This window comes from Polypterus senegalus, chromosome 8 (genome assembly GCF_016835505.1).
Source record: "Polypterus senegalus isolate Bchr_013 chromosome 8, ASM1683550v1, whole genome shotgun sequence".
Classification (NCBI taxonomy): domain Eukaryota; kingdom Metazoa; phylum Chordata; class Cladistia; order Polypteriformes; family Polypteridae; genus Polypterus; species Polypterus senegalus.
Window position 1 is genome coordinate 13554074 of NC_053161.1, and position 24983 is coordinate 13579056.

Genomic DNA, 24983 nt, shown 5'->3' on the forward strand with positions numbered 1-24983 from the left:
TCATTACCTTATATTAAGTAAAGCATATTCAGAAAACATTAATGATAAATACATGCTGCGAATGAATATGCTGCAGCAAAAGTCAGATGTTAGACCAGATGAGTAGGGACATCTACTAGGATGTAGAAAAGAAAAATATGAAGAGATCAAAAGATGTTGATAGACCGATGTACAGGAAATAACTTGATATTAACACTTGATCTTTATTAATGCATAAAGACCCAACTTTTTATAATCAGGATATACAGTTTTAAATGGAATTTTCAGTACTTTTAATTAAGTAAATGGTTACCTTAACAATGTATTACTTAGTTCATTTATGTTTTTGTGGGCAGCTGTGCAGTGGTTAGTGCTGCCTTCTCACAAATCAGGCATTCTGGGTTCAAACCCTATGTGTGGATGTTGTGTAAGTGGAAATTGTATGCTTTGCTTGTGCCTGGACAAACTCAAAACTACGAAAATTAAGGAAGCCCAATAAAATTTAACCTTTGACAGTTCCCATTAAATATTACAGATAACCACATTCATCATATATGGGAGTGTGCTAAGTTTGCCAGGAAATCTGACCAATCTACCCGTGTTGGACCAGGCAACAATAAAGTGCAGTTCATCAAAGGAATCTCTCTTGTCACAAAATTGTGAAAATTAACGGGTTCCAATACAATATAACCATTTACAATGGACATTTAAATTCATGGATGGTCCCATGTATTCGATATTGGAGTGTGCCAAGTTTGCCAGGGAATTTAACTGGTGTATAAACATTGGGTCTAGTAAAACTCAACCAAAGTTTAACAAAAGAACCCATCTTGGCTTAAAAATGTGCAAATTAAGGGGGCCCAACATGATTTACCCATTTACAGGGCCCATTAATCTTCACAGCAAATCCCATTCCTTAGAAATGCGAGTATGTTGAATTTGTCAGTCAGTTTGACACATGTAAACATGTAGCAGAGCTTGGTCAAAACTCAAGTGCAGTTTAACAAAGGAATTTGTCTTACCGGAACACCATAAAACTTACAGTGGACCGGCATGAAGTAACCAGTTTGTATCGCTGCAGGCTCAAAATATGAAGTAAGTATTTATTTGTTCAAATATTTGATCAGTTAAAATGATAAAAATTAATGCATACAATGGTGTCTTCTTAACTAAGAATAAGTAAGTAGTCTGGACAAGCTGAGCAAAAAAGAAGCTGGCTGCTAGTATAGGTCTACTTTTAAAAATAACAGTTCCAAAATGGCACTTTACTGGATTCTGTGTTTCCTCATTGAACAATTGCTTGACAAAGACAAATTTCATTCTGGGAAGTGTTCTTTACATATGAAATTGGTTCTTTGGGCCTTGAAAAGGTTCCTAATATGTGGACAAAACGAATATCGTCAATGTATTGTAGTCACAGCCGATCATGTAAACCTGAACTTAACCAGTGTTATAGACATGTTTTTAAAATCATGAACTCAATGGAGTTTCACGAATCTTTTATCATCTATCCATATATATTTACGGATCTAAATAAACAAACGTTCTTTATGGCACCTTCATATACTGTAGGTGGTTCTTTTATGTGACATCGCCCTGAAGAACCACGTACCTTTATTTTTAAGAGTGTAGCCAGTCGATTAAGAAGCTGTGAATAAGCAGTCAATTTCAGCCTCGTGCCCTATTAGTTTAAGAATGAGCCATTTACTGGTGCTGAACTGCGCTGTCAAGTCGATCTCCGTATTTCATCTGCAACAGTGGCTGTACTGCTTTGCTCGTGAATGCCGTCCCTTAATACCAGAGCGACTTTATTATGGTGCTTAAATTGGATTTGAAGTTTTTAGAACAACTAACATAAATAGGATGACGCGCCTTGATAATGGCTGAGTACCTGAATAAAGTGTGCTGTAAATCCATGATGAAGAAATGTCGAATAATCCTCACTTTACCTACCAGATGCGGAAGTCAAAGTTGTCTCAGTTACCATAGAGATGGCGAGCACTACGTCGGCAGAGTCCCGCCCAGACATTACTTTAGACTCGATGGCAGTTCAGTTTCCTCTCCTCCACCTGCTTGTCTTAAGAGGACACGAGCTTTTTTTTTTCTAACTCCAGCATTGTAGCACAGACTTGGAAAGCTGAGCACGAATGGCTCATCACACAGCCGCAGCGGGAGTTTAACTAACTTCTTAAAGTCGAGGATTTGTTTTCCTTCACCTTTCTCCTTTTCCCGTCTGACACAACTCTTCAAAACGTTGTAGTGGTTGTGCTGTACAGAAAAAAAAACTAAGGTAAGAAAAGTATATTTTATGCGAAAAACGTTTCTCTGATTTAATCAGTTCAGGAACAAGTTGAAGGAAGGAAGCAAACGCTCCGGGATGTTGAGCGAGTCCTGCAGCGGGATAGCTGAAAATCGCTTAAGCTCCAGGAAGTTTTAGAACTGGGGACTAAGTGAGGCGTGCTTGTTTTGCCAAAACAGAGATGTGATTAAACGTAAATAAGCAAATGAAAACAAGGGGACATCATGTAATCGCACGATCGGCACCAGCTTGCTCCTTTGCAAAAAGTGACGACTTCACCGCGTTTACATGTAACTGGTGCGGTTTACCCCAAAGTGTATCTCGCAAGGGTCGTGCTGCGGTCCGCGTTGATCAAATTCATATAAACACCAATCATACTCTTGGGATTATCGTATGCATGACAGTGTGCAGGTGGATTCATTTCTTATTAACAGCATTAGTAGGTTGGAGGACATGTGCAAGAAATGTTTAATAGAAATAAACGTCTTCGCCAGCCCGCAGTCAGTTTAAGCCAGCGTGCTACGAGGTGATTGCCGATTCGCAAGATAAACAAAAGGGATTGGATTTTTACAGTGCAAATATGCGAGTTTTCCTGTTTGACTAGAACCGATGCTGCTGATTCACCTCTGGCAGGTTGTCACTCGTTGGCGGGCTGCTGCTGCTGCACTCTTATCAGAAAGTCTGTTTAGTATTTTGGAAATAAACGTTGATAATGTGCTCACTTATTTTAAAGGCGTTAGTGTATTTAGTCTAGTTGAGTCTCTTGTCAGTTAGTTTTGCTTCAACAACTGTCTCACTTATAATTTACAGGACTTTTATATCAAAGTCTTAAAAAGCCGATTCTGTATGGAGTAGGCAGACTGACGTCAACAAAGAGATCGTCATAGGAGAGCGTTAGTGCCGAAGTAGTTAAAAAATGCACCAGGCTGAAAGTCAGGAAAAGTTGTCTATCTATCAAATATTTGTTTTCGTCTTTTTGAAGTTGTGTCCATTTCAGCTTACTGATCGGTGCTTTTTTCATATAGCGCACGTTCAGTACCGCAATGTTAGCTTTGGACTGCAGCATTTAAAGGAACAAATTGTGTAGTCATAATAACAGGTGGAGGCAGAAAGCAATAAGAAATGACAATCTGAGAGTACCATGGTGGTGCAAAGTATCGCTGTTTCGAAACCCGCTGGGTTGCAGGTTCTTCCAGTGCTCTAGTATTCTGGTTTTTGCCCACGTTTTAACAGCTTGAGTTAATTTGCGATTCCAAGTTAACTGCAGTTTGAGGTGAGACCAGCGCTGAAATGTATCTTCTATTGTCACCAGTGCAGCTAGGAAAGGCTCCGGCCCACTACAAGCGCAAAAACTGGATTATGTGAATTAGAGAATAAAACGAGATGAGTGGCAAAATGGTCACATTTACATGGATTGTTTCAAAATGTATTACCTCCAACCTGAATGTTTAGCATTTTTGTTATACATTATGAACTCTTGTTATTGGCCATTGATGAGAATTTTAAAAGCATAGAAAAAAGAAAAAAAAAAAAAAACCTTTGACATGTTTTCTAACCTGCTTGTCCAGTTCAGGGTCACAAGGTGTCATTGTCTGTCTGGATGGGACCGGTTAATCTATCACACACATTTCTGAGTGATAAAAACTCGGTGAAGGCATGTGGAGAACTTGCTGACTCCACACAAGTAGGATTCAAAGCCAAGACTTGGGAGCTATGAAGTGGAAGACCACTGTGCCAATGTGCTGGGTTGGTGGTCTGAGAGGAGCTGTTCCACTAAGATAGGCATCATCTCCACTTAACTCCATGTGAACTGGATAGATGGGCAATAAAGTGGATGGATGAAAAAGTTGTCTTTCTATAAATATATAATAAAGCTGTCTGTTGTGTGCTGGGTCCCTCTGAGCAATCTTATTGGTCAGTTTCACTGGGGCTGCTCAGTTAAACTCAATTGAGACTGGAAGTTCCAAGCAAGAAAAGGTGTAGGAGGAATGCTGAGAGTCACCTTTAAACCCGAGAAATATTTGCACGAATACAGCTGATGGTTTTCACATTGGGTAAAGGGGAGTCCATCTACCATTGGTGGCAGTTAGAAAGTGACAAGTGGAGATCAAGGGACCTTGAAAATGACAGAGTTTAAGGTGTAGGCTTTACAGAAACACAATTGACAGAGGAAGTGCCAGCCAACACAGGTTGGCACACATGATGATACTGAAGAAAGGCGTAGGATGAACACTGAGAGTACATGTAAGGCAAAAAATATCAAGTAATTTCAAATTTATTCTGTTTACAGTCTTGGACAGGTAATTTAGCTTGTTCATTGTAAATTAGATACAGAAGGGGAGATATTTCATTATTCACCCCATTTCTGTGATACACCCAGGATGTGGTGCAGCCATTTGAACTGAATGGTTGACTGAAGCCTACCAGTTTGTAATTAAATTCTTTCACATGATTTTGCCTTAACTCCACTTACCTGTTATAAATTGCTGGACTAAAAGACTGTAGAACTTCTAACTACATCACAAAGATGAAGGAACATTTGTATTAATGAAGTGAAAAGGTTACTGAAAACACCAGTCAGTGGAAAGGAGGAGAAGTTTAACAAGGCATTGAAAAATCCCCCAAATCATAAACAAGTCTGCTATAAAAATGGAAAAGTATGAAAGAACTGTGACTTTTTGTCAAACAGGGTCACTTCTGAAATTGAATACCCAGATGAGAAGCATACAGGTCAGTAAGGCCACTTTAATAACACTAAAAAGAAAAAAAATACAGTCTCCCATAATTGAGGTAGAAAAAACAGTGCTCGTGAGTGTTGGGGAAAACCAGCTCCATTTTCATCTCAACTACGGTTTGTGTCCTTAGAACAGCAGAATTGAATATCCTGCTAGGAGCACCATCTCTAGTAGCGGTAGGAGTCATCATATAGGATTTTGTCACATGTGGAGTACTGTACATTTATACATGGGTGATGCAGAAGTACAGTATTATAGATGGCTCCAAACTGAAATCCTACATATGCAAGAAGCTGAAAATTTCTGTTGGCCGTTGGTCTCGTTCAAGTCAGATGACTGCTGTATTCAAGGAGTAATGCTGATAGAGACTCAAAATACTTTGTGTATGGGTGGACTTTATGCCAGTTTTTCTTCTTCAAATACTGACTTAGTGGTGTTGCCTGTTCCATTCCTTCCCCTGACTCACTGCATGGTCCTGAGCAAATCACTTAATTTGCCTGTGCTGCAATTGTACCAAATATATGTAAGCAGTTCAACTGTTGTGACCTGCCTTAGGTTGCTCTTCATTAAATGTTATCAGATACCAATAGTTGTACAACATTCTGTTATTAAATGGTGAGATCAGTGGTGCCTTGGTTTCAGGGGTCACCTGAGGGAACTTAACAATTCCAAACCTCGCTAATATAAGTCAGGGTGGTATTTGGGGAAAAAAACCTTTCCTGGCAGCAGGAGTTGCACCGTTCTATCAGTGGGCTCATTCATTAGCACTCTCACAAAGGCCCGTTTTGGAATTGCCAGTTTACCTAACCTGCACACTTTTAAGCATGTAGGAAGAAAGCACACACAAACATGGGGTACCATGCAGAGTCCACATAGACAATGTCTAAGTGTGGGAGTTGAACCCAGGGCACTGAATTCTTGCTACTCCAGCAGTACCCACTGCGGCACCATGCTTCCCCCAGAAAGGCTCTCATCTGAAATTAAGTAGGCCTCCTCTAAGTCTGGAGATTGTTTTGAGGATGGTTCTGGAAGTTAACCCTTAAAAGCTTTACAAAGCCCATTGAGTATACAGACAGAGGACTGCTTTTAAGACAGTGGAAGAGAAAATTAACTAGCTGCTTAACTGGGCTTCTTTAGCACATACTTCTGTTTCCTTCCTTTTTTTTTAAAGCTTAGTGGGATCATCCCTGAATTGTATTTTAAGTTAACAATTTTGTTATAAAATATAGAAAAGTTATTTTAGTACAATACAAATTCTTGTAAAAGATTTCTTATTCTTTTGTCTTTAAGTCCATCTATTACTGGACGCAAAACAGTTGTATTATGCTTGCCAAAATTCCTAAAAACGTCAATACTATAAATTTGTTGTGATATACTTTTTTTTATTCTGTGGTTCACAAAAAAGAAGGTATTGAATTGTTGTATCTGGTCAAATTTAGCACTACAAGGCAATGGCCTTTTGTTTAGGTTTTGTTCTTGTCTTGCTACTGCTTTGTAAGCTTTGGATCTTCACCTGTACTCTGTAAGGTAGGTTTAGAAAATGAAATATTAGAAGCAATCAAAATAAAATATATTTACACTTTTTAATTGATTTAGCAGGGGAAGTTTATTTGCTGCTTCACATATCAGCATTCTGGGTTTGAATCCAATGTCCAGTTTTTGTCTCTGTGCAGTTTGCATGTTCTCCTCATGTCTGTCTGAGCTTTGCTCCGGGTACTCCACTTTGTGTCTCTCTCATTCATGAACATATGTTTAGATACACTGGCAACTGTAAATTAGCCGTGTATGAGTGTAAGTGACCCCTACAATGGACTAACATCCTGCCCAAGGTGGTTTTCTGTTGTGGGCCAATTCCTGCTGGGATAGACCCCCTTTCCCCATGATGGTGAATTGGATTAAACAGGTCTAGGACTATGATGTTGCAATATGAGTTATTATCTATGTATTGCATTTGTGGGTTTCTTTTAGTTGTAGATAAAATTCACAAGTGCTCAACAAGTGACACACCAAAAGATTAAGGTGAGATTTGTTCAGCCTGATGTGTACAAAGATATGATAAACATTTTCTTTTTTTTCATCTGTGTCTGGCTTGTGAACAGCTCAGATCATCAGTGTTTTACCCTTGTTAAAAACAATTTAGATATTTGGACGTTTATGGGTGATTTCATTTTCATATGTTGTTGTTCATCACAAACACGATTTCTTCCACCTCTGTGTGCACTCTTTTGCAGTCTAGATCCATAATGCAAAGTGTATTGGGAGCCATAGGGTATTTGTAGCACATTTGTACTTTTGAAAGTGACTTGTTCATTTAAAGAGAAAAGGAGAAGTACGGTAAGAAACCCACATTTATTTTGGACAGTTATTTTATTGGCTTCTTTTCTTGACAGTTTTAGAAGCTAATCAACTTCCGCCCATGCCCAGTTGCACAAAGGTTTACTCAAGACATGAGACCACTTCTTCCCCTATTTTTTTTTATTTTATATGAGAACACAGTAAACGATCATGTGTGTAGGTTTGATTTAACAAAATTAATAATATGTAAAAATGTGTACCTGACCTTGGATATAAACTAATCTGAATGAATGACTAAATTAAATGACTAAAGCAATAGCTATGGAAATATATGCCTTAGTGTGACATTCATGTCTTATTATAATAATAATAATAAAATGAACTTGTTGTATAGTTAATGTACTGTAGAATACAGATATCGCAGAAATACTTTTGACAGGCAAAGTGAACTGGTTTTATTGTAGATTTCTTTGTGAACTTCACTATAATGGATATGGATTTAGCTGTTTGCGATTACTTATGATTTGGTGCTTCTTCTCTTTTACCTTGTGCATTTGTGTTGGTGTACTACTGATCTGGAAGTAGATATAGAAGAAATGTCCGCAAAGTAGGTAAATGCTAGTGTAATGAAACCAAAGAGGGATCCCGGCTCTCTTGTAGAAAAATGCCATTATGTAATTAAAGCTTCAGCCTGAACAAAAACATTGTCAACACAAAGTGGAAGGCGGGGTGCGTTCCATTTAATCTGATGCATTTATTCACATGCATTCCTTGAGCTCATCCAATTGTATGCTTCTTCAAAACAGAATAATAATAATAAAAAAAAACAACCTCCTGCTTCAGGAGCCTCCAGTTTAACAGGTTGTACATTGCAGCAAGACACTTGATCAACTGTGTTGATGACTGGCTGAGGCTTTGGTGGAAAGATAGAACACTGATACTCATTTGAACCCAGCATGGCTTGGGCGACACTGGTGCTTTATGTATTTGAATGAATGTATTTCTTTCAAAGATGAAGGTAATATTGGTGTAACACACAATACTTAATAAAATATACATCAGTTCTGCATTAGATTCATTTACAAGTGCTGGCATACCAGACTAGGAAAACTGAAAGCATATTTGCTTTCTTTTAACAATCTGCCCATTACTTTTTATTCTATCACATTGTATTTAGCAGTAGAGTCCTTGTACTCCTTCCCAGTCATACAGTGCCTATAAAAAGTATTCATCCCCTTGGATATTTTCACATTTTATTGTTATACAACATTGAATCACCATGGATTTGATTCGGCTTTTTTGACACTGACCAAGAGGGGAAAAAAGACTCTTGAATTTCAAAGTTAGAGAAGATGTTTGTAAAGTAATGTAAATCAGTTACAAATATAAAACACTGAAGTGATCTCATAAGTTTTTACCCCATTAATAGGATACACTTAAATTATCACTAGTGCATCAGATTGGATTTAGAAGATGTATAATTAGGTCAGTGGAAATCACCTGTCTGTAATGAAGGGGTTTCAATTGACTGTAGTATAAATGCCCCTGTATCTGGAAATTGCAGCTTGTGCTGAGTCAGTATCATGTCCTAACACACATAATAAAGACAAATGAACACTCCAGGCAACTCTATGAAAAGTTGATTGAAAAATCATTGAATATCCATTGGAGTTCAGTTAAATCAAACCCTAAGAAATGGAAAGAGTATGGTACCACTGGAAATCTGCCTAGAGCAGGATGACCAGAAAAACTGAATGATCAGGCAAGAAGACAACTATTGAGGGCTGCCACCAAGAGATCGATGACAACTGTGAAGGAGTTACAAGCAGTAGTGGCTGAGATTGGATAGACATCAAGTGTTCCCTGGGTAGTTCACAAGCTGCAGCTGTATGAGGAGTGGCAAAAAGAAATAAATCCACAGTAAAAAATGCACAAAGAGATTACTGGAGGGCACATGGGAAACTCTAAAGTCAGCAGGTTTGATGAGGCTAAAATTGAGCTTTTTGACCAGACTAAATGCCATATTACATGCATCATCAAACATGCGCCATCCCCACCATGAAGGGGACAGCATCTTGCTTTGGGGATGCTGCTCTGCAGGAGGCTCTGGAAGTCGAGAGGATAACACGAATGCAGCAAATACAGAGAAATACTGGAAGAAAACCTGTCTTAAATGTAATTGATATTTTTTTGTTATATGTTTTAATTTACACTCCTTTGCAGATATCTGTTTTCAATTTTTTTCTCTTGATCAATGTCAGAAAATCAAATGAAATCCATTATAATTCAACTGTATACTGTATAACAGTAGAATATGAAAACTTCCAAGGTAGTGAAAACCGTTTACAAGAAAATGGCACTTTGCTCGACTTGATAAGGACTTAATAAGGCATGTACTAGAGAGGTTTCCAGCGACAACCAGGTAAAGAACAACAAAGTGGAACTGAAGGCCTGGAACCTGGCCTGGGGAAGTACTGAACAGTTGGCCAAAGAAACTGGAGACCTTCATTGCTGCCCTACAAGCTGAGTGCAACAGGCCTTGATGATGATGATGATGACTTTATAATAAAAACACCCGGACACAAATGGGAGCAGACTAGATGTTCTTTTTTTTTTATTTGTATCTTAATGTTAATTGTCAGGAGAAAAAGTAAACAAAAAAGTTTTGAATATAACTGTATAAAATTGTTTTAAATCTTAAAACGAATGAACTCAAATTAAGTCAATATAAGCAGTAGTAACTGTATATCTATACTAATAAAAGGCAAAGCCCTGACTGACTCACTCATCACTAATTCTCTAACTTCCCGTGTAGGTAGAAGGTTGAAATTTGGCAGGCTCATTCCTTACAGCTTACTTACAAAAGTTGGGCAGGTTTCATTTCGAATTTCTACGCGTAATGGTCATAACTGGAACGTATTTTTTCGTCTATATACTGTAATAGATGACCGTGGGAGGCGGAGTTGCGTGTTGCGTCATCACGCCTCCCACGTAATTGGTTGAACTGTTTTTGAGGAAAGAGAGGTGGATGGATTTTGTTTACAAATAATCCGAATTTTTGGTGAGTAAAATGTTGCGATTCTATCTGCGATGCAGCGGCTCTTTATACTGTATTTATACATATTAAGATGGTTTTTATAACCATAAATTAGTTTTTGAGGGGCAGGTTGATTCAGACGGAGCAGTACTGAAGGCCTAGGTGTGAGATGCGCGGTCCGCCAATGGACCAGATGATACATAAATTTAATAAACATTACAACCCGAAAATTAAACAAAACTGTAGAGAGGCCCATGATTAAAGGAACGGTAAAAAAGTAAGAGCGAAGCGACAGTGACTTATTGAGGCAGGCAGGCCAGGGGCACGGGGCTCAATGTAGTGCGCGTTAAGTCGATCTAAAATGCATGCTCAGATTCGAAAAAATATATCTTTTCAAGTTCTATTTGGATATAAGTAGGTTCTATTTAGTCGACAGAAATATCTTTGGTAGGAATGTAAGTTGAATTTAGTCTTTACATTTTTATGGTGAAGAAAAATGTATGCAACAATGACTAAATTTAGCTTATATTCCTACCAAAGATATTTCTGTCGACTAAATAAAAATTACTTATATTTAAAATTTAAATAGAACTTGAACAGATACGATAGTTCATAATGCCCACGCAACACCATGTGCACGTAAGAGCAGAAGTCATCTGTTTTAACAAGCAGCGTATTGCACTGATACGAAATAACCTGCCCATTTAATTATTTAGGAATGGATAGATAAATTAAGAAATTGTACAAATAATGTTTTTCTGTTTTCTTCCTCGATGGATTCTGGCACGCCCAGCAACAGCTGCTCGTACCACAAAGGGTGTGGGTACACATACATACATACATACCTATCTACATCATATATACACACACATACATACATACACACACACAAATTTATATATATGTGTGTATGTATGTATGTGTGTGTGTATACAGTATATATATATATATACACATACATATACTTGTGTGTATGTTTGTATGTGTCTATGTGTGTGTATAGGTTTGGTCACTGAGTGCAAGGGAAAAATAATAAATTATAGTCTATAAGTTATTAAACAGTAAAACATTAACGTTTTAAGAAGTACAGGTACATTGAAATTACATTTTCTATGTGAACGTTCAAATTTGTGCCTCTGGTAATGTGCCTTACCGCATTTAAAGAAAATTAGTTTTGTGTCCTCTGCAGTGTTAAGAGAGAAAGGCTTTGGTTTGGGATAAAAGGAAAAAAGGTGTAAAGAAAGGAAAGTTGCCTTTTTCTTTTATATAGTATAGAGAGATGTGTTCGCTGACGTTATGATCGCCTTTTGGGGACAGTCGCGTGGGTCTTGTGTAGACTGGTGAGACGTCCCCGCCATTAATCGGCTGTGATGGCACTGTCAGTCCTGCACTCGTGTGCGTGTCTTCATAATTCGAGGTGAGGACCTGATAATCGTATACGTGCAAAAGAAAGTGTGAATCGCCTTAATATTATTTTGCCGTGGTGTAGAAAAGGGGTCCCGTGTTTGCACTTGTCTGGGCTATAGCGCAGGGGAGGATGAAAAATTAAAAGTGCTCACTTTGACTTAAGGCAGAAGCGCAGTCAGCGCCTCAAAGGCCGGCACAGCTATGCACGCGCTGGCTGCTCGACTTTTGCTGGGCAGGAGACCCCAGTTTGCAGACACGCTCATGATATCAAAAGTCTCAGCTCTTTGGAGGTCATTCATATATTATATATATAGCAAAATACCCGCTACCGCAGCGGAGAAGTAGTGTGTTAAAGAAGTAATGAAAAGAAAAGGAAACATTTTAATAATAACGTAACATGATTGACATTGTCATGAGTGTTGCTGTCATATATATGCCTGCCTAAATAAGTCACCCTCGCTTTGCTCTTACTTTTTACCGCTCATTTAATCATGGCTAGTGGCGGAAAAATTATAAAATGGAAGGAGGATGGCTTTACCAAAACAATTATTGATGGCTAATCGATTATTCATAAAGCTTGAATTGGTGATCTGTTTTTCTGTGTTAACCTCATATTTTTTCATACTTCTTCTCAAACTAAGGTGGTGCGAGGGTAAAATGAATCGGGATGCGCTGATCAATGTAATCCGTGTACCAGGAAATCATGCATTGACAAAAGCTCCCTTTGCTTGTAATGCAAAGTGTGATTAAATGCATTATTTTTAACGCGTTATGGAGCACATGCATCGAAGCTTCTCAGCTGTGCTTGTGCTAAGAAAAGGAAAGATTTTAAAAATAACGTAACACGATTGTCAATGTGACCTTTTGTAAGTAGTGCCTGGAGGATTCAGTGTGTAGAAACTCTAGAGACAGCGTGTGTATTAACTTGTGGATTTTTCTGTGAGTATTTGGTGGCAGTCTGACGGTTGCTTCGAAGACAGCGTTAGCCGCGGAGCTCAGCTCAGAGCAAAATGAGGTGGGAGGGGAGATGATGACGTGACTCCCCCACCCGCCTTAACTGTCAATCCCCCACAAACACAGTCTCGGAATTTGCATAAGCACACCCCTTCACCTACAATTTTAACTTAGTTACAAAGTGATCAAAACTCGCTTATATCCTCGCCCTCTCATTAAACTTGTATCCCGCATTACCTGTGGGCATGTGAAACGCCAGCGTAGCCTGTCTATGAACTTAATTTAAAGTTTAGGTTTACACCTTGCTTTCTTTCCGAGCTGGCAACACTCATGAATATGGTAGTATATGTCACTCGCTCACTTCTTATTGTTTCGCTGCCTTCTCAATTATAAAATGCATGTTTTCTTAAGCGCTTTTGGAGGTCTTCCTGGTTTTCTACGCACGCGCTGACAGTCAGTTCACGTGATTACGTGGGAGGCGTGATGATGTCACACAACTCCGCCCCACGCCATTCCAGCTCAACTCCATTACAGTTAATGGAGAAAATACCTTCCAGTTATGACCATTAGGCGTAGAATTTCGAAATGAAACCTGCCCAACTTTTGTAAGTAAGCTGTAAGGAATGAGCCTGCCAAATTTCAGCCTTCTACCTACACGGGAAGTTGGAGAATTAGTGAGTGAGTGAGTGAGTGAGTGAGTGAGGGCTTTGCCTTTTATTAGTATAGATACATACATACATACATATATACATATATATCTATACTAATAAAAGGCAAAGCCCTCACTCACTCACTCACTGACTCACTCACTGACTCATTACTAATTCTCCAACTTCCCGTGTAGGTAGAAGGCTGAAATTTGGCAGGCTCATTCCTTACAGCTTACTTACAAAAGTTAAGCAGGTTTCATTTCAAATTCTACACGAACGGTCATAACGGTCGATAACGGTCGACAACGCCTGCCATGTTGAACTTTCTTATTTATGGCCCTATCTTCACGAAATTTGGTAGGCAGCTTCCCTGCACTAACTGAAACCAATGTACATACTTATTTCGGTGGTATGATGCCACTGTCGGCCGCCATATTGAACTTTTCAACAGTCTTTGTTACTTATGGGCCCATCTTCAAGAAATTCTATCGATCAAAGAACTGTCATTTACCGAGTGGTTTCCATGCCCAGAGATACCACCTACCTTTTCCATTCTCTTTGTTACATATTGCACGGCCATATCAGGCTCACTCTTGATATCCGGAGGAACATTGTGTCTTATGTATTAAATGACTGGGACAGGTTCAAGGTCTGGACTGATGACGGTACAGGAGATAATTATACTACACAGGAGCACTAAAAGAGTGAAATGCTTAAGCCCTTCACCTATGGTTCTGCATGTGAGTTGATGGCTGCTGCTGAATTGTTCGGTTGTCGCTTTCAAGTGTACCAAAATAGTCAAATAATTTACACCTTTCGACAACCGCCACTGCCTCTTAAACATCTTAGATTCACAGGTGACGATTTCAGTAGTGGGCACTTTGATGTTTATGAATGTTTAAACTCTCAAAAGCTGGATGTGATTTTATCGATGAAACTGGTTGTGTGCTTACAACGCTTGACAGATGCCGAATGTCACTTCAACACAACAAATCCTGCAAATAATGTCGTAATTGAAACAAACCATGAAACTCAAACCGATTATGACAGCAGCGATCCAAGCTATGAGATTTGAGACAAGATTACTGTTCACATGGCCAACTGTAAGTTGCATGCTCAAGAGTAAGCTCAGCACACAGCTTGGTCATGTTACAACCGGAGGGCTGAACTGACAACGTGGCACACAAAGAGATCCTTAACAAATAATTATTGGCATATTTTCCCCCAGTTTAAAAAGGTTTAATTTTCTTCTTAATAAAAATTTTAATGCAGTACTTCGCTGCTGCGAAGCGCGGGTATTTTGCTAGTACTGTATATATATATAATATACATACAGTGGAACCTCTAGATACGATCACCTCTGTATACGAGATATATATATATGTGTACTATATATGTGCACTTTTAGGCAAAAAATCAAACACAGTTTGTGGGTACACAACAATAACATACTCTCAAACAATTGCAGCCTAACATTGGACAACAAGCACACTGCAGAAACTCACTTTTTGAGTTTTAGGTTTTTCTCAAACACACATGTACACTGGGGCAATTACTTGTGTACAGTAAACCTAATACCAAGTCTTTAATTGTGGGATTGATGGAAGGAGGTTTGGGCACTGGAGCAAACACACATGAAAAGGGGAGTATATGATGACACCACACACAGAATAGCAATCACACTAGGGTCAAATTTGGTAATAATTTAATATGTCACTATGTTGCTCAGTAATTTGTTAGGTTATACTCCTTATTGCTACAATGTTGTGACACTGGGCAGGACAGTGGCGTAGAGGTTAGTAGCTCTGCCTCACAAATGCAACATACTCCACCAGCTCATTGTCTGTGTGGAGTCTGCACATCCTCAACATGTCTACATGGGGTTTTCTCCTAGTATTCTGGTTTTTAACCCACTTCCCCAAAGATAGGGGTGACCATTCCAAATGGGGTCAGTGTGGGAGTTTGTGTGTATGTGTGAGTTGGCTGTGAAAATGGACTGGCAACCTGTTCAGAGATCTTTTCTACATTGAACGTCATGCTACAGCGATTGGCTCTAGTACTCTGGCCTGAATTGAGTAGATTTAAGAAGGGATAGATAACTTTAGTATCATATAAAAACTGAGTGTCCTTATGAAAAATGCTGCAAATACTCTCTCTGACACACTAATACTGAATACTTTCAGCCAACAAATTCTTTAGCAGAAGTAGGTCATAAAATGGTACTGGGGTTCCTTTATACCAACAGCAATACGTCTGCATAATGCCTCACTGGGACTGAGTCTAAGTCGGAACTTTTCTTTCTTTTCAATTTTCTTGCCTTATGGCCTTTCTGGTGTGTGTTCGAACCAAAGTGTTTGTATATTTATTTATTTTATGAACTTCTGTGAATAGCCAAATATCCCCCTGGGGACAAATAAAGTTTTATCTGTCTAATTTAGATTTCTGTGCTGTGTCCTTTCTGTGTCAGACACCTTGTGAATTTAAATGCCTGATAGACTTTTGTTATAAAAAAAACAGTCACTCTGCAGCAACATGCCGAATACAAAGGAACACTGTAACATGAAACTGGAGGAAAAATACTGCTAACATGTCAGGAGAGCTGTTGGGCCAGGGACTCGTGTGAACAAAGATAGAGCTGATATCCTGGGAAACTCCACCTGGCATTTTCCCAGGTCAAGAACCAGTGTGATTCCTAGGTGTCTACTGTCGGTCCTTTTGTGTGTGTCAAAAGCTGTAAAATTAGAGGGTTAAACGCATAAGTCCTCTTCTCTGCTTTTTGTAATGTGTACTGTTGACCCATTTCTAACAAACTTGAGTGATGGGATTACACTGAGTATGGAATTTAATTTTCAAAGGTTAACAAAAATGTCTGAATAAGGGAGATCCTGTTTAACCTGGGTAGCAAACTATTATGCAACTTTTGGGAGCAATAAAGTATGTGGTAGTGTATAACCATATTATAAAGGTTCTGAATGCATATTTTAATAGTATGATTATAATCAAATTGAAAAATCTGTGTTTGTCAGTAGTTGCTAACCTTTATCAAAATCCCCTTTATTCTTTTCCATCCTGGGAAAGTCATGCTTGAATGTCATGAACCTAAAAAATGGCAACATTATGTTGTTCTATTTAGCCTGGACATGCTAATTTAACTTCATTCCTGGTATAGTTAGCATTTTGTGTTTTTCCTCAGTAAAGAAAAAATGTAATCCTTTCTTAATTTATTAGAACATAGTCTTTAGAACCCACCATATAGTTTTCTGTACGCGGATTATAATAGTTGTGAAGGTTAGGTTGGAGCCATTTGTAAAACGTATATTGTATTGCTGCCTTGTAGTAAAATACCTTGAAATTTAGTGTTGATACCAGAAAATAGAATTAGCATTGTAAGTCTTCGAAAAATATATTTTAATCTTTTGTATAGTTTAGTTTTAGGAACTTGTACAGATAATTTTTTTATAACAATTTTAATTTTAGATAGCAGCTTATGTAGTTGGCATGATTATACAGAAATTGAGAAGCAATCAATGGAATTTCTTTTATCCTGTCCAAGGCTGGTTCATATCTTGTGTCCATTGCTACTAGCATAGGCATCAACTTCAAGTATGTCAGTTAAGTGGGTTGAAAAATACAAGTGTTAAGGATTGATTAATGTGCTTTTGTTTTTATTGATAACACATGCTTTACTTTCTCTGAACTTCCCAGGCATTCATTTTAAAGCAATGGTTTGTCTCTTTATTATTTAGATGGGACGGGTGCTCCAAAAAAACACTTTTTATATCTTATAGCATTATGCTAGCCCATAAGCATACCAATGCGCGCCTCAAAACAAATAGTGGAAGAAAAAATACTCCAACCACAGCTGTGAAGAAAACCCAACAACATTATCACAGTCCCTGGAACAACAGGATCATTTACCATTTTCTTCTCTGTGGCTCTGCTATTTGCTCTTTGACTTTATTTTGGTAGCTTGGTTAGGATAAAAGGTCCAAAGGCTGCATGACGTGGTCACTCCGGACAAAACAACACTCAGATTTGCTTGACAGACTCCTTTTATCCAAATCAGCTTACTAAAGAAGTAAACATTTATCTATCCATCCATCCATCCATCCAATCGAGTATCATCAGGCAAGGGCCTATTTCTACAGCAAGTGTGGTAGGACAGGTAACAAAAGTTGATTGCCACAAGTGAAGAGACTAATAGCTAGTCATTTACAATTATAGATTACCATCAATACCACAATTAAACTTAAGCAACAAATTAACTAACAATATAAAATGTCACAGAGCAGATGGGACTTTAATTGCTTCTTAAGTACATTAATGGAGTCAGCAGTTCGGATGGAGGTGGGTAGCCCATTCCACCAACTTGGAACTACACAGGGCAAGAGTCTAGATTGAAACTTGATACCATGCAGAGGCGGCATTACTAGACTCTGTTCATAAGCAGACCTGAGTGGGCAAGCAGGCATATAGCACTTCACCAGTGTCTTCTTATACTTGGGTGCTGTAATAAGTATGTATGTTTAATATGTCACTGTGCTCTGTACAAATATAATTTTATAAATCTGCTTTCTACTCACATGCACAGTGGACACAGATTTAGCACAGGAGCTCATTATTCAGACCTGCTAGGCAAGCATTTTAAGACAAGACAAGTTAGAGACAACTGCAAAATGGGCAGTCAGACTGATGACCATTGTTATAGTATTTCTGTGTATCAAACTCCGCATGAAACTATGATATTTGCCTTGTTTGGAATGGCTTGATTCACCTAAGTGGGGGCCTGCACATATAAAGCCTTCGAACATTGCCTGACACACCTTTGAAACCGACGGATGGATGATAGGTAACGTCATCTGATCCGGAAAATCCAATCTGGAAAATCGTTCCAACGCAGCAAAGAAAATGGCAGACCCTATACATCGGGCCCCCACTCCCGAACTAGGTTCTTGTCATGGCTTCCTTCATCTGTTACGCAGCGTAAACCGTCGTTAAAGAAAGCCAAGTTATTTCTTCTATGTGATTTCTTACTGCCGTATCACTAAGGGAGGGGTATTGCCATTTTATGTTATATCTATATAGTTTCAGGTTATGTAACATGCCACAGTTACAAAAGAACTTATTCCAACAAGGGAGCTAAAGCCCCCTGCTGGATACAGGTGCTGACTCATTGCTTACTCTGTAGGCAAGCATCAGGGATTTGAACTTAATGTGTTCTGCTACAGGGTGCCAATGTAGCGACCTGAAGAGAGGAGTGACTTGTGCCAATCTTGGCTGGTTAAATACAAGACAGGCTGCATCATTCTAGATCATCTTCTGCAGTCTTGATAGCACATGCAGGTACTCCTGCCAGGAGTGAGTTGCTGTAGTCTAGATGCGACAAGACCAAAGCCTGAACCAGAAGTTGTGTTTTATGCTTTGTCAGATAAGGTCTGATCTAGTGGATGTTGTACAGTGTGAACCTGCATGAATGAGAAACTGTAGAAATGTGGTCAGAAATAGATAGCTGCTCATCAGTCAGCACGCCAAGGTTTGAAACTGACCTGGCAGGTGTTAGTGACAGTGAGCCAAGCTGTACAGAGATGGGTAGGTGAACAGCCTGGCTGACCAGGATCACAAGAAGCTCTGATTTTGCAAGCTTGAGATGTAGATGGTGGTCCTTCATCCAGGTTGAGATATTGGCAAGACAAGTAGAGACATTAGCTGACACCTTGTTGTCCTCAGCAGGAAACAACAGATACAGAAGTGTATCATCAGCATAGCACTGATAAGAGAAACCAGGGGATTGGATGATGGAGTCCATCGAGGTGGTAATTCAACACTGATCCTTGGAGCACCCTTGTGCATGACTGGAGGGACACACTGTAGGAACTGCCCAAGATAAAGAACTCAGAGAGCAGTCTCAGTGATGCCAGTGTTAAAGAGGGTGGCAAGAAGAATGTAGTGGTTCTGTCTCAAAGGCAAAAAACAGATCTAGCAGGATCAGGACCGATGACATGTTGGTAGCTCTAGCAAGTCATAGCTGGTTGACCACGGTCAATAGAGCTGTATTAGTTGAGTGGTTACTCTTGAAGGTGGACTGGTTGGTATCGAGCAATTCATTCTGTACAAGGAAGTAAGAGACCTGATTAGAAACAGCACATTCAAGTGTTTTGGAAAGATAGAAATGTTAAAACATTGTTCTAGCAATCAGCAACAAATGTTTTTACATATAAATGATAAATTATACAAATTATATCATGATAAATTATACAAACATATATGTCCTATTTCTTACCTCACCTTTTCATCTCATGACTATTAAAGTTCTTGGCTATATGAAAGATTTTGTGCCTGACTTGTTGTAATCTTGTTTTCTAGTTTTATGTTTCAAAAGGCCAGTTTCACAGCTTGTACCTTTTATAGTCTCACTACAAGCTAAAAATATTTATATGTATTATATGTATTTACCAGTTTGATGGCACATTTCTGCATACACCCACACTTGCACTCACACAAGGCCAGTTTGGACTCACCAGTTAACCTTACATGCAAGGCTTTGGTGATGTGGGAGAAAAGGCAGGGGGAGAATTTGCATACTGCACACAGACAATACCCAGGCATGGGGTTTGAACCCTGAATGTCTTGCCCGTAAAGGACCAGTGCTAACCTCTGCATTACCAGGCCATCCTATGTGTGTATATGAAAGGTAAACCTATCAGTAAAATATTTAAATATGCAGTAGCTTACAAAATTGCACATGCCTGCATAACAAATAATAAAATTCAGTCACATACTAATTACTGATTTTATTTGCGGCACACTGAACGCTTCAGTACATTGTTGCTTTCTTTATTATTTTCCTCCAGTGGCAGACAAATGTCACATGTGCAGAGTACTATTTTTATTTTGGTACATCGTATGTATGCTAAACGCATCACATCATAAATTATTAATTTAAAAGCAATATATACTGGAATGTAGTTCTACTACATGCTCATATAATGAATTTTTTCATTGCGTTCTTCAGTATAAAATGAACCCTTTGACAGCCTTTCTTATGCAGTTTTCCTGAGATGTAATAGACCATTTATCTCAAACTAAACTAAATAACCTGGATTTGCATTTTTATATCAAGAGAATCACTACCTAGTTACAGTACTTCCTTTAAAAACACTTCACATGTTTTTTTATGTATAAAAGAGGTGGAGGCTTTATTTTTATATGATTGTAACAGTTTGTTCTCTAAAGTGCATACAGTAACGAATCTTTTGAATTGCACCAGTGTGAGGTTTTTACTAAGAAGTTTCTGAAAATGACCACCTGTCATGTAACCTATTAATTTGTAATTTACATATGTTAATTCTGTTAATAAGGCTTCCACTTTGATTCGTTTTTTAAAGTATCCAAAATTAAGTAAAACAAAGTCATACAATTTTACATAGTTATTTGTTGGCATTTTGTGGAGATATACAGTAACTTTATCTTTATCTAACGTTATAAAGAACCATGTTGGAGTTGTATAATACATGATCTTTTTATTTTTTCAGTCTTGAAGCTGCATAGAGAATATAAAGAGCAGTATTTAGCATGACGCAGTTATGTGTCTGTATGTGAGTGGCTGTTAGAGGATTATCATACCAATAATGTGGTCCAATCAAAAACTCGGAAGATGCCAACTGAATTTGCTGGTATGCTCAATTGTTAATTTAGCTTTGCTAGTAAATCATACTACCATGTATGTGCCAATGGTTGAGGGTGAAATGTCTGTCTCTGTGGCTGAAAATTGGAATGTCTTGGGAATTAAAGCCCTTACAGAACACTAGCCATATCCATGTAATCCCTTTTTTAGCATGAAAGGTGACTTGGAGGCAACCTTTTGCCTAATAGCTTGCATCACTTTTTAGTCAAAGGCTAGACACACCAAACTGTGGAAAACTGTTGCTTTGTAGTTGGACAGTTTAGTCAAAACTTATGCCCACAACCAAAAACTGTGGTGCCTGTGAGCAAGACCATGTCGTCTTAAAACCACCAAGATACTAAATTGAGAACCATACCTGGTTGGTTTACAAAGGTTAGTGCTAAGTGTGCTAAGGTGTTCTTTTTAGGCAATGCAGAATAGGAATTCTCCTAATGGTGTGAGAAATGGACTAGGGAAATAATAGAGTGTAAAACTGAGTGAAGGAGTGGAGCATTTAGGTTGAAATGTAGAACCTATGACGGGTAGGGCAATATAAATGGTGGAAGTGTTAGAGAGTAGAGGTATAGATTTACTTTGTCTGCATGAAATAAGGCGGAAGTTAGTGAGTGCTGGGGAGGTAGGGAATGTTTTTAAATGGTATTATTGTGGATCACAGAATAGAAGAAGTGGGGTTCAAGTTATGAGGAACAAAACAGATGTAATGGAGGTTAAGAGGATTTGAGAAAGATTAGTTAACACAGTATTATTAATAGTGGGAAACGAAGTAGAAAACTATAATATGCACCTCAGATGAGATGTCAAAGAAGAGAAAAAGTTATTTAGAGAAAAAAGTGAGGAGTTAAGGGTTGGAAAGATGGTCATTATAATGGGAACAGATATGAATGAGAGAGTGGGAGAGCAGTGTGATGAATATGAGAATAAAACAAGGCAGATATAAATTCATAAGAAAGAACAGAGAGAGAATACATTTTGGAAATGCCATAGAGCTTTGGGCTGCTGTGCATGAACACCAGCGTTTGAAAAGCAAAACCGTATCTGGTATTCTCTGTGAATGGTGGAGTTCAAAGTCAGATACTGTAGATTCAATTCTGTTGAGAAGAACTGACTGAATATTTGTAGTGAACTGTAAAATATTAGTAAAGGAAGGCTGTATTATGTTAACAGACTTGAAGATGAATGGAAGTATGTCAAAGTGCCATTGAAATCTGAGGGAGAGCAGTTTAGGAAGTATATAACAGAGAAATAAAATCAGTGGTGGATTCCTTAGGAATTATAGGAGAGTTTATTTGGAGAGAAATTAATACATTATGCATAGAAGGAGCAAAGATGGTGGTGGGTCGATTTTAAAGTAATGAATTGTGCAGGAGAGTGAGAAGTGAGGGCTTTTAGTACTGGAATATATGGTATTTAGTGGGATCAGAAGAATGGTATAGGAGGACAAACAGAGAATGAAGTTATTAAAGATAATAGAGGATGATACATTTGGTAAGACTGAAATAGGAGAAGGAGTACATTTTATGTATATGATAACACACATCAGAAAACAATAAAAGCAAGTTCTGGAAAGAATCTGTGTAATTAAGGATGGATGTTGAAATGCAATGAGCAAATGTACATTATGAGAATGATTTGGAATAACCTGAAATAGTTGGGAAAGGTAGAACAACCAGTGATGGAGGTACAAAAATTGGAAGGTGAGAAAGCATTTAGGAAAACAAGGAAGTGGTATGGAAAGAGGAAAGATTTTTGATGATTGGAGCAAGAGCAGGCTGATTTATTTTTTTTTAAAGGAAATGAGGTGCATGGTAATGTTAGAGCTATCATGGGTTAGATAAATGTAACACTTGATGAACATGTTTGGAAGGGCATTACATGATAGATTAGGAAAATCTTTGAGGATAGATGATGAACAGTATGGATTCTTTAAAGGTAAAGGAATAAATGTGTGATGTTTATTAGGTAGCTACTTTAGGAGAACAGGTTAGAAGGAAATGAAAAGTTATGTTGTACCTTTTATACATTTGGTTTGGATATAAATGTTGGGTAATCATGGGTTATGGTTAGTAGCAGGTTGAGAGTGTTTGTGCAAGATTGTAAGTATGGTCGAGAAGTTTAAATACTTGGAGTCAGGTGTAACCCAAGAAGTGAGAAGTGAAAGTGTGTGAGAGCATAATGGCACTCTGGAAGAATGGTAGAATGTACTTGGAGTGATATTTATGAAAGAATGTCAAGTGGAATCAATAACAGTCTATTTAATAGTGATACGGCCAGTGTTGATGTATGGTCCAGAGACATAAGGAATATGGAAACAAAAGGAAGAGTCTTGAAGGAACTGAATAAAAATTCTTATATGAAATGTGGGGTCTCACTGACAGAGAGACTGAGGAATAAGGAATTGAGGCTAACAGCAGGAATGCTAAAGATAATGGAGGACATTAGAAATGCTAGACTGAGATTATATAAACACATGAGAAGGAGAAATGAGGGAATGGTGATTAAGTGAGCCTCGAAGACCTGTCACAGAGAAGGACTATGTGGGGAAAGATTGGGTTTAAAGGGGAGAGATGTGGAGGATAGAGAAAGACAGAGGAGACTCAAGGCAACTAACCTCTAACAAAGATACAGCGGAATGTGAGAAGCTCCAATGCTGTTTTACTGTTTTTGTTTTTTAATATACTTGTGAAGATGATTTAGCTGCATTAGGACACCGTGAAGCCTAAGGTGTAAAAAGAGAGTCAGGCATCCTGAAGTGAAGTGGAGACAACAAACCTGTCTACTTTGTTAGCATTAAGTTGTCATATGTATCCTAGTGATTAAGCCCTTTTGTACTTAGTTATAATGTTTGTCCTTCTGAAAATACAGAAGCTAATGCCAAGTAGAAGCACAGAAGAAAATCTCGCATGTAACACTTTATCAGGTAATGTGGGGACTGGAAAACTTTTAGAAGTTTTCTTACAAATAGTAAAGCAATGGGGGGGGAATTAAGGCAAGATCAGAGAGTAGGATGTGACTGATAGTTGATTTGTGCTGTGCTAAAGGCTTAAATAGAGTACACTAGGGAAATAAGATAATAAGTGTAGTCTTGTATACTTTTTCAAATATTTTTGTATAATTATGAGAGAATTTAAATAATCTGGAAAAAGATGTGTGAATTGTAAATCCTGGAAGTGCTGTTGTCATGTAAAATGGAGTCATATTAGCAGTTTATGGCAATTTGTAGTGAACAACAGCAGCTGAATTTGTTTATTTCTGCCAACAAAACAAGGAAAAAGACTTGTCAAAAACAAACCAAGGCTAGAAAAGAGGACTAAAATGTGGGATGTTTTTCAATTAAGTAAGGACAAAATATTATTCTTTCTTACCTGAATTATATACTGGTTTAACCTGCAATCTTGAATCCTTCTTGGATAAATGTTTGTTCAGTGAGGTAATTTATGAGCTTCGCATGTTTACTTGACAGTGGCTTTATTTGATACTTATTGTAACCTTGGCTGTTGCCACCATGACATACATGGATATTTAGGGTGAGTTTGACAGCTATTCATGTTTACTCCTGTCATCCTGTGTGAGACCAGTTAGATGACAAAATGTAGGTACTTCTGTGTGTCACCTGAGTGGTCTGCGTTAAATGATTTCTCTAGTAAAGCGGATGATGGCATAAGTTAGCTAATAAGTTTGAGTGTTGTTTTTGATAGATACATGGAAAGAAAGTGCTGTGAAACTTAAAACCTCTATGAGTTGTTGAGGATATTAGCCTGTCATGAAACTACAATAAAAGAGACGGGTTTGAAAACAAACAAATATAAAACACTTTTGTTAAATTGAGGTTAAGTAAAAATTTTTTCACAAACGTGGGAAGTCCCAATATTTTCCTGTTTATTTAACCACAAAACTGTGAAGTAACTTTAAAATGTGAAAATACATATTTATCATCATTTGCAAA

General features: G+C 38.1%; 1 protein-coding gene across 1 annotated transcript in view; it reads left to right on the top strand.

Annotated features, from left to right (window-relative positions):
• Positions 1-2023: 2023 nt before the first annotated feature.
• Positions 2024-24983, top strand: part of cracr2aa (calcium release activated channel regulator 2Aa) — a 198086-nt gene continuing 175126 nt past the window's right edge. The window contains exon 1 of the mRNA XM_039760762.1: positions 2024-2269. The gene's annotated coding sequence lies outside the window, so the exon portion shown is untranslated. The remainder of the gene's footprint in view (positions 2270-24983) is intronic.